An 11473-nucleotide genomic window follows, 5' to 3' on the forward strand; every position below is an offset into this window, starting at 1 on the left:
AGTGTTCTGATTCTTTAAGCACCTCCTAAGAGGTGAGTCAATGATTTTGTTCCATGCCTGACTGTGTGAAGTTAATGTCCCATTTAGGTTCACAAGTTACTCAGCAGTAATCACTAAAATTGTGGTGTTTACAATGCAATTTTAAGATACCTTGATACCTCCTGTGTCTAATCTGTTGTCCCATTTTGTGGAATTAAATCTATCCTATTCCTGTTGTGGTTTGTTTAGCATAAGTGGCTTCTTTTCTAGCATTCTGCAGCGGGTTCAATGGGCAATTGATGTGCAAATCCAGCAAGTTCTTAGAAATAATGAGGGGGCTAAGGGCGAGATGCCAAGCAAATGGTGGAGCCAGGTAAATCAGCCAGCAAGTATTGGAAATTCACAGCTCACACCTCTTAATCCCCTGAACTTGCTAGTAATTTTGAGCCTGCAACAGCGTGCAACACTAACATGCAGTAATCTTTACCGCCAATGCAGCTCCACTCTAATGAGTTTATCTGATTAATTGAAATGAGAATATTAAACGAGACTTCTTAATATTCCTTGCATACCCGTTTTTCTTAAGGTACTTTTATGAGACGATTCTGCAGATGTCAGGCTGATGTCAACTTATAAGATGGCTGCCTGCTCAGTGCAAGCACTTGCATGAACTTTACCAAAGAACCCCTTTGGTTCAGGCCATGTGCAACTATTACAGATCAGAGACGTCCCAGATTCCATCCTCACTCTGCATTGAATTAGTTGATCCCAACCTGGCCACATGCTACAATTGGCACCTGTGGCTCCTGAGCTAAGTAAAATGGAAAATCAGCCATGATTCTCCTGATGACCTGCCATTACGTCCTTCTGAGGGGTTTGTGTGTGACCAATGGATGAGCATAGGCGCAGGCTCGGCTGAGTTGGCCGCCTCCAGTGGTCAGGTAGCCCGCCAACACTAATTGTTTTGGCTCACACATGAAGACGACCAATTTGGGAAAGCTGCAGAAGGGCACCCAAGTGCCCATGGATGCATTGCCAAGCGGGAGTTGGTGTCCTCAGGAGGGGGGAGGAAAGAAAACTGGGAGACAGGGGAAGGCGAGAAATGACTGAAAAGGGTTTAATTGTAAATCAGTTCAACGTTACAAAAATAGGTCTTCTATTCAGTTTTCATGTGAGACTATTGCAGCAAACTCACGGTTAGAAAGTTTCTCCTACCCTTCATGAGGAGTCAGCACCAGAATTTAGATATTATTTATATAATGAAGCAATAAAATTGGAATTTAAAAATATAGCCAGGAGGAATATTTGAATTTTCTATTTCTTACAATTTCAATTTGTTACAGAATAGACTTCTCTTTTTCTTATCAAAGTGTGTGTTCGGACTGGAGGGAGGTTCACATGAAGTTCCCCAGGGGGCAATGTTAGACTGCCTGCTCTTTCTGAAAAATATTCATGACCTGGACCTCGGTGTACAGGGCACAATTTCAAATTTTGCAGATGATACAAGACTGTGAAGCATTGTGGATGGTGAGGAGGATGGTGTAGAACTTCAAAGTGACATAGATGTGTTGGTGGAATGGGTGGACAAGTGGCAGATGAAATGTAATACAGAAAAGTGTGAAGTGATTCATTTTGATTGAAAGAAGATGGAGAGACAATAGAAAATTAAGGGTACAGTTCTAAAAGGGATGCAGTAATAGAGAGACCTGGGTGTGTATGTACATAAATCATTGAAGGTGACCGGACAAGTTGACAGAGCAGTTAATAAAGCATATAGCATACTAGGATTTATTAGTAGGACATAGAATACAAAAGGAAGTGATGTTAAATTTGTATAAAACACTGGTTCAGCCTCAACTGGAGTATTGTGTCTAGTTCTGGGCATCGTACTTTAGGAAGGATGTGAAGGCGTTAGGGTGCAGACAACATTCAGAAGAATGGTTCCAGGGATAAGGAGCTTCAGCTGCCTAGATAGATCAGAGAGGTTGGGACTGTTTTCCTGGGAGAAGGTTAAGAAGAGATCTGATAGAGGTATTCAAAATCATGAGGGGTCTGGCCAGAATAGAAAGGGAGAAACTATTCCCATTGTTGAAAGGATCATGAACGAGAGGGCTCAGATTTAAGGTAACTAGCAAGAGAAGCAATGGTATTCACGAGGGAAATCTTTTTCATGCAGCAAAGTGTTAGGATCTGGAATATACTGCCTGAAAATGTGGTGAAGGCAGGTTCAATCGAGGCTTTCAAGAGGGAATTAGATTATTATCTATAAAGGAAGAATGTGCAGGGCTGTGGGGAGTAGGTGGGGAAGTGGCACTAGGTGAATTGCTCCTTCAGGGAGCCAGCACAGGCACAATGGGCTGAATGGCCTTGTTTTGTGCTGTAACGATTCTGTGATTCTAGTGTTGGCGAATAGAACTTTACACAGTTCAGGTACTCAGTGTCAATATTGGGTTTATCCAGGTGATATGCAGCACAGTCAGATGCAGAATAAAGTTCCCTCTGCTCTGCCCTAGCCCTATCCTCAAAAGATCGCTTCCTACTGTCCAATACTCTCCGGTATTATTCAGACAGGGAACAGAATGACATCAGTGTGTCATTTTTTTTTTCAATATTGTAATCCCAAAACAGTCTCTTTATGTAACATTACTGATTAGCAAGCACCAAATCAGAAGCAGCTTTATGCTGTAAACCATACACACTAGGAACTGGAGCAAGACTCATTCCGCCTAGGACTCCTGCAGCATCAGACAGAGGGAGACTTTCATCCAGTGTGGGTCCCACACTGATGAGTTCGAGGAATAAGTTTTTAATCAATGTTGTATGAGGTAGAGGTACCACCCCAGAGGAATTTCCAGCCATGAATATTTCTGCAATTAAAAAGGACTCTCGGCTTCCTTATTAACCCCAACGTTACTATGCTGATGTCTTTTATTGTGTTGGATCTATACTTTGCCCTACATTACAACAGTGACCAAGCTTCAAAAGCACTTCATTAGCTGTAAAGCACTGTGAGATGTCTGGTGGTTGTGAAAAGCACCAAATAAATTCAAATCTTTTTTTTCTGTCTGTCCAGGGACCAGGCATCCTCAGTAAGTAAGTACATGACCTGAATGCTTTATTGCAGTACAGTGCCGTCAGTAAGTGCAGCTGCTGCCTGAGTGTTTGCAGCAATTTCTGTTTTTATTTCAGAACACCAGAATCTTCAGTATTTTGCATTCGCCTTCAGTGAATAGTTGCACACAGCATTGTCTCTGTCATTCTGTGTTCTTATCCCTCACTTATGTAAGATATGTAATTGACTGCTCCTGAAACTGGGATAGGAAACAATTTCAGAACAAGTGGCAGCTCCATTCAGTTGGTAAAGCTGCCACCTGATACGTTAAGTTTTGGGTTCAAACCCTTATCCCAGGACCTCAGCGTGTAGGCCTAGACTGCCCCTTCACTGCAGGAGCGTTGGGGAGCCGTACTGTTGGAGGTGCCACACTTTGGATGAGACCTTAAAGTCACCAATTAAAAATGAACTAACTGGCGGTTAATCTCATGGCTGTTTGTGTGCAGAATGATTGCTGTGTTTGTTTAACATAGCAACAGCCACTGTATGTGAAAGTAATTGTGCATGCAAAGGACTTTGGAGTGTTCTGAGAGATGTGATAAGGCAGTATAAAGATCCAATTGAAGTCTTTATATTCTCCAGAATTTATTCAATTGGGTATAGGAAAAATGTAGTACAGTGAAGCTATTGAGCTAAACCTTAGGGGAGAGAACTCTCCCAACAGTTAGTGGCAAACATGGCATGGCACTGAGCTTACAGATCAAAAGATCCTAACTTTGAACCCCCGGCCTGTGCCCTGTTAGGTGATCTCCGACAGGATAGTTGGACAATGCGACTTATTCTCAGCACCATTGAGATAAGAAGTTGTAGGGGAGGTGGGTGAGTGGATGAGGTATAGAGCCAGGTCTTTGAGTCCTGATTGTTATCCCATGACTCTGCTTGGATAGAGTGCTTGGTGGAGCCTCAGTCAGATAAGATCATGCTAGGCTGTGATGCCCTCCCCAGTTGAATAGCCTACCAGGACTCATTGTCTAGGCAAATTGGCACTTGGCTGAGATTCTAATTATAAAAAAGATCCCTGACCACGATGAAACCAATCACTATCATTTGGCTGAGCAAAATCACAGTGTATAGTGTAAAACACTTTAAAACATGTTCCCTTCTCTTTTCCGTCTTCATGCTATTGGGTTTGCATTTGGGACTCAGTTCAGTTCGATAAGCTTAATGACTGTAAATCTGATTGGTCCTGAAAGCTTGTGATAATGAAGCATTTTGGTGGGAGAATCACATTGGGGTAGTTCTGATGAAGTCAGAGCTTTGAGTGACAGGTGCACTTGGGGAATTTGGATGCGGAATTCAGTGAACTCTGCAGAATTAATGGTTGGAATTAATTAATTTTAAAGGATGCAAAATTGTGCAGAATGCAGTGACCTCCTTGCCTGAATTCCTGTTCTGCAATTCCACCTGTACCAGGAGCAAAAATTCATGCATTCTATTAGAAATATATTGAAAACATTAAGAAAGCATTTTCCTTTTTAAAGTTAAACATAACATAAATTACTTAGCAGCAGTGCAATTTTAATGTTAATTTTAAAATATGTCATAGAAAATTTCCACCCCTGTCTGAATGTTCTTCTGGTGTGCCGGGAAACTTAGTGGGGATCTGGTCTGGGTATTACTGAAGACAAGTAGATGGTGTGTTTGTGGTGATTAGGGTCCAGTCAGACTCGGGGCCATCCATATAAAGGAAGTGGGATTTCAGCAATCAGCTGAAATCATTTCAGTGTCTGTAATATTGAGTGCATTGAGCTCAAAGCAGTGTTACACGATGCCAGCAGACTCCCACCTGATGTTTGAAAGGGTAAACTATGGAATAAAAGGGTTTTTTTTTTCCGAATGCTGGTTAAACCAGTTTGAAAGAAGAGCTTTGATGGGTGTGGTGGAGTGAAGAACTCTTTGTGGAGTTAATATCGATACCCTGAAGTTGTAGGAACCCTAATTAAAGGTTCATATTAAAGCCATTAAAGGCCCAGTCGTCTATGCATTTCTGGCAGCCGTCTATTTTTTGATTTGGCAAGTTTAAATTTAAACACCTGTTTCTTGCCACTCTGCGATCAGATCCAGAGTCTGAACGCTTTATGCAGTCACTACCCTACCTGGTGAATGAGTTGTGTAGCTAAGTGTTAATCACCAAGGAATATGTATTTTCTTCCTGAGAAAGTAAGATTTCTTACGTGGCTGTTTTGATATTTTAACTCTCCAATCAAAATGGAAATAGCAGCTATTTGCTCCCTTTGAAAACACAAATTTCATCGTGTTCACTCCAGAACTCGTGACTCAGCAGGACTCACCAGGCTGACACTGACCCAGGAAACTGGATTGGAATAAACACAATTTGGTGGAAGTGATCTTGTGAAGATTTTATGAATCTACACATGAAAGCCAACTCACCTAGTGCCTAATGTTAGCCATTCTCATCCTGTTCAACTGTTAACCCTTGCGACTTGGCCTAACTCGTGTTGTTAGCCCTTCTTGTCCATCTCAACTCCAACTGTGAGATTACCTCATCCAGACTGACGCTTGATGTCCACCTAATGCAACCACTGGAGATCACAACTTACAGATGTGGTCAGGCATGGAATGTATGGAAAGCAAAGTCATAAGTGTAATGATATTTAAGTTATGAATGAAACAAATGAAATACAAATACCTATGATGAGAAAAGCCATTGGCACACACCCCATTTCTTCTGGCCCCATCCCCATGCATCTACCCTTCCTCCTACAAATCTCCAAGGAGAGGAAAGAAATGCACAAGAACCTTCCCTCAAACATTTCTCTCCGATCCCTCAAAGATGAATTGGGAATTTTCAGGAGGTCCCAAACTTATTAGTTAGCTCCTAGAATATTTTATCAGTCACTTCCTCCCATGTTGCTCTTGTTCACGTTGTGTACGATGCCAGTTTGAAGGGCTGCAAGGAGTGAGCCCACATTCAGACCACTGGAATCCTGGGTTACAGGTAAATCCCCGGCTAAGAAAAGTAAATATCCAACCTCAGTCTCAGCTTTCTCAATTTGTTTGGGTTACGCCAACTTCTATGTAACTAGTGAATGAGGTATTGGCTGATTTTTCATTTGGTCAATGGGCAAGTGACAGAAATTCTCCAGAACCTACTTAAAGTTCCAGAAACCATTTTACCCTTACTTTTCAAAGAAACTCCAAGGAAACAAAATTTAGTCTGCACAGCCATTCTGAGCAGAAAATAGAAGTCCATCAGTCAAGTAAAAACCTGTTAACTTTCTTATTCCAGGAGCAATGTATTGGCAGAGAAGTGAAATATGTGAGGAGTCTGTTGACAGGAGTAAAGAGAAGTTTTGGTTCTGAAGAAAATTCCCTAAAAGATGATGTCGCTATAGTACGGATATGTAGAGAAGAGCTCGTGCCGATGAAGAATGTTCAGAACTGAACATGGGTCAGAGATAGAGCTATAGCACTTTAACCTCTGCTCCCTGGCCCTTGTTTGCATCTAGTAAGCCTCTGCACCATCAGTGGAGCCTTGCAATATTATCCCCGTTCATAGGAAGTGAGGGAGTGAGAGCAATGAGATTGAGTAAATAACCATTAATCTGTACAACTAGTTGTAATCCTATCTCCACCCGGACTTCCTCGAGCATGGCTGCCCTGCTGACATTGGGAACCCTCAGGTCCATTGGTAAGTTTTATTGAATGATTAAATTTAAGTCTGACCTGTGGTATTATCTGTAAACTCTCAGATCTCCGAGCGTGTGGACCCCCACCACTTGTTGCAGCTCCTCTCAGCATTTGGCACCTGCAGCCTCCCCTCCCTGTAGCGCAATTCTTCCTGGACCTTCAATTAGGTGGGTAATGCAGAGGATTTGGACTCCCCTTCCAATGGAACTGGGCCCTGGGATCTCTTTCCTCCCCCCACCAATCGAAGAGGTTCCAACACCAGAATCAATCGTAGTACCAAGGATCATTGTGAGTTGATAGTTGGAAGTTATATTCCTACCATTTTGACTGGTTAACTAGTTAAGCAATCATATCCTCCCCCACAGTACTTTGAAATCAAAGCTAGGACATTAGTAGTCTGTATGTCTCGGTTCCACCATATGTGGTGTTTTTAACAAAATAAGTAATTTAGTGGGGCGGCGGCGGGGGAAGCAGGAGCAATGCTGGATTGAGCTTTTATCCTCTAACGAATGTTTGTTTTTAAAATCGCTATATTTGTTTTCAAATCTCTCCATGCCCTTGCCCCTTCCTAACTCCGTAACCTCCTCCAGTCCTATGACCATCTGAGGTCTCAGCTGTCTTCCAATTCTGGCCTCTTGATTATCCCCAGTTTATATCGGTCCACTATTAGCAGCCGAGCTTTCAGTCGCCTAGACCCTAAGCCCTGGAATTCCCTCCCTAAACCTTTCTGTTTCTCTTTCCCCCTTTGAGCCATTCCTTAAAACTTCTCTGTCGCTGTCCTAATACCACTTTATGTAGCTTGGTGTCATATTTTGTCTTATTTCACTTCAATGAAGCACCTTGGGCCAATTTACCACCTTAAAGGTGCTACAGAAATGCAATGCCTTGTTTTGGGTGCCTCAATCTGCTGAATTGCAAATGCTCAGTTTACCCTGTTTACGTAGCAGGAAACCACATTGAAAACCCAGTGACCTAGAAATTTGATTATGCAAGCACAGGGGTGCTCGTGGGAGAGACACAACTGCAGTGCCTGCTTTAATGGTCCCAGGAAGCACGTTAATTTGGTGCTGGGACCTTATTAAATTGGTTCCAGTGTGCAGCCTGTGCTGTTTGTTGCCTACGTGCCTGTCTAGGGGTGGGGTGGAAACCAGGCTGCTCTGTCACCACATAAAGGCAGCCGGCAACACTTAAAGGGGAAGTGCACTCTGATTGCAGACTTCGGAGAATGACGCCTGAGTGCAGAAATGGTTGCACAACCTCCAGATCCCCAGTCTCTTCGATGCTGTTTCAGAGGCAATGTCCAGATGGTGGAGAGGAGGAGGGAGATCCTGTTCAGCCCCTGCCCCTCCTCCAGGGGGCAATAGCAAAATCATTACCTCAATAGTCAGAATTAAGCTTTAAAGTCAGACAATAGGCCAAATACCCAGAAATTAACCAGCAACTTCAAATGGCCAAGCAACAACTAATCTGCACATACGTAGTGGGTGAGCCCTTTAGATAGCAAAGCTGAATAATTCAAAACAGAGATTCATAAACAAGGGTTACAGATCAAAGGTGGGTAAATGGAGCTAAGGTACAGATTTTTTATTCTTTCACAGGAAGTGGGCATTGCTGGCTAGGCTAGCATTTTTTATTGCCTATCCCTAATTGCCCTTGAGAAGGTGGTGGTGAGCTTCTTCTTGAACCGCTGCAGTCCATGTGGTGTAGGTATACCCACCGTGCTGTTAGGGAGGAAGTTGTAGGATTTTGACCCAGCAACAGTGAAGGAACGGTAATATATTTCAAGTCAGGTTGGTGAGTGGCTTAGAGGGGAACTTGCAGGTGGTTGTGGTCCCATCTATCTGCTGCCCTTGTCCTTCTAGATGGTAGAGGTCACGGGTTTGGAAGGTGCTGTTAAAGGAGCTTTGGTGAGTCGTTGCAGTGCATCTTGTAGATGGTACACACAGCTGCCACTGTACATCGGTGGTGCAGTGAGTGGATGTTGAAGGTAGTGCATGGGGTGCCAGTCAAGTGGGCTGCTTTGTCCTGGATGGTGTGGAGCTTCTTTAGTGTTGTTGGAGCTGCACTCGTCCAGGCAAGTGGAGAGTATTCCATCACACTCCTGACTTGTGCATTGAAGCTAGTGGACAGGCTTTGGGGAGTCAAGGAGGTGAGTTACTCCCCACAGAATTCCCAGCCTCTGACCTGCTTTTGTAGCCACAAAATCAGTCATGATCTAATTGGATAGAGGAACATGCCTGAATGCTCTCCTCCTGTTCCTATGATTCTTATATCCTTTTGTTTGTTATCTACCACGAATTGCAAGACAAGTTTATCATATGGTGAGTCAGGGACTGGGGAAGTCCAATATCAGAAAGCTTTCCCACAACAAGTGTAGGATCCATATCTAAATATTATAATTAGCCATTTTAATACTTCTGCCATGAGCCCTACAAAGCAACCCAATGAAATATGATGGGTGGTAGACGCTATATTGGATCTATATCTTGCAGCTGAAAAACTGGATGCGATGCCTTCAGATATCTGGGAATAGTTCCTAATAGAAATGCTTTCCAAGTCCTTTTTGACATCTTAAATAATTATCTTTAATTGTCAGATTCAACGTCTATTTGATACAAGTGGTCCCTCAGCAGTAACTGAATAAAGTAAGATCACCATTTACAGTTCAAATGATTGACTTTTCAGGACCTCATTAATCTTCTTCACAAAGACTTGTGATTAGATAGGTATTCAATAGCTGGTGCTGCAATTATAATTACCCTTAGCTAACCAGCAGTTGTTCCCTGGTAACAGCCGTTGTTTACTGTGCTAGGGGAAATGACTGATCCTCATCAATTTGCCAAACAAATATCTAGTGTGTGAGCAGAATAAGTACTATAGTTCCTGATATATTTGTCTAGCGACGATTGTTGTAAGTACTTTGAAGTGCAAAATGGATTGGATGGGATAGTTTAATTAGCAAGTGTGTTATGTAGTTTATGTAGAGTTATGCTCAGTGTATAATTTGTTGGACTTAAAGAGACATCAGCACTTCTGCCGTTAATTACCTTGGGCTGTAACTCATGTGAGTCTTTTCAATATGTTTCGAACACTTCACAACTTTTTTGGTTTCTTCAGAATGGATCTCAAGCATGGCAATGTGTTTTTTTGTACGATAATTAAGTATGTGTCAGCTGTGGCACTTCTGAGTCTGGAGGTTGTGGGTTCAAATCCCACTCCAAAGACTTGAGCACAAAATCCAGACTGACATTCCAGTGCAGTTGTGAGGCAAATCTCATCTTTTGAATATTTCATATCTGATATGAAACCGAGGCACTGACTGCCCACTCAGGTTGATGTGAAAGATTATGTAGTTATGTTACGAGAAAAGTACATCAGACAATGGGATAGGTAATCAGAGGCTGAAAGTTCAGAGGATTTGGTTGTGGATGTAAATAAGGATGGGGATTCCTTTGCATATTCAAATAAATGGCCGAATGCACATTCAGTTGCAGGTCCTCAATGCCACTTCTTTTACCTATATTAATCTGACAAGCGATGTAGTACTGGCTCATAATGAATATGTGGTTTCTGCCTGCTTTTGAGGCTTAGGATACTGATTAGTGGCTGAAGAGTGAATGCGGTGGCATTGAATTCCTAAGCCTATCATAGTGTGTTGGGGAACCATGTTACTGTTGAGTTACTGATTTCAATTGTCCTATAGTGTGGAAATGTCAAGCAAAGGTCAGATACCTTCTTCAAGGAAGATTGGAAAACCAGAGAAATTTCATCCTGGTTTCTGCATTTGGTCTCAGAGTAACACTGAAGTCGGGCACGTAGCATAGGAGCATAAGATAGGATAAGGGAGGAAATAAACTTGATTAAAGTAATTAATTGCAAGCTGTGGGACAAAGGAAACAAAGTCTGCATTTTTATAAAGCCTTTCACTATCTTAGGATAGCACTTTGCAAACCAATTAGTTACTTTTGCAGTTCGGTCACTGGTGTAATGTAGGAAATATGGATACATAGAAAAATCCCACGAAAATAGTGAGATAAATGACCAGGTTATCGGTTTTATTATTATTGCTTGAGGGATAAACATTGACCAGAACACCAGGAGACCCTCATAATTTACTTTGCAAAGCGCCGTAGGATTATTTACATCTAACCTAGAAGACTGTCTGGGTTCTCAGTTTAACATTTCCCCTGAAAGACCGCACCTCTGACAGTACAGCACTTCCTCGATACTGCACTGGGGTGTCAGCCCAGATTATGTGCTCAAGATCCAGAGTGAGGCTTGAAACAACAGTATTCTGACTGAGAGTGCTGCCAACTGTGGCAAAACAGAATGAAATGAATGCCAGTGCATGAACTGACATGTTATTTTATGCAAAAATATATTGAATGTTCAATGTCATCTGTTTGCTTGCCAGTCATTGCCTTTCTGGAAAAGAAACATCTACCTTCTCACTGCAGACGAGGACAGGGCAGCGGAAGAAGAGGTCGATATTCAACATTTAAACCTAAAAGGAAAACCAAACGCTACATTGGGAGAAAACAGAGAAGACACATCAGAAGAAATATCCAGAGAGGCTGCAACAGTACCATGTGATTGTGCAAGTTCTCAGAATGAATCCTTACAGTCCAGTCAAACAGAGTGAGAGCGAACTGAAGTCAGTCAAAAGATGTGACTCTGCTTTCAGGATAGTCACAGATGAAGGGAGCCTTGGTGAGGATGTTCAAAAGGTGC

This window comes from Cetorhinus maximus, chromosome 15 (genome assembly GCF_964194155.1).
Source record: "Cetorhinus maximus chromosome 15, sCetMax3.hap1.1, whole genome shotgun sequence".
Classification (NCBI taxonomy): domain Eukaryota; kingdom Metazoa; phylum Chordata; class Chondrichthyes; order Lamniformes; family Cetorhinidae; genus Cetorhinus; species Cetorhinus maximus.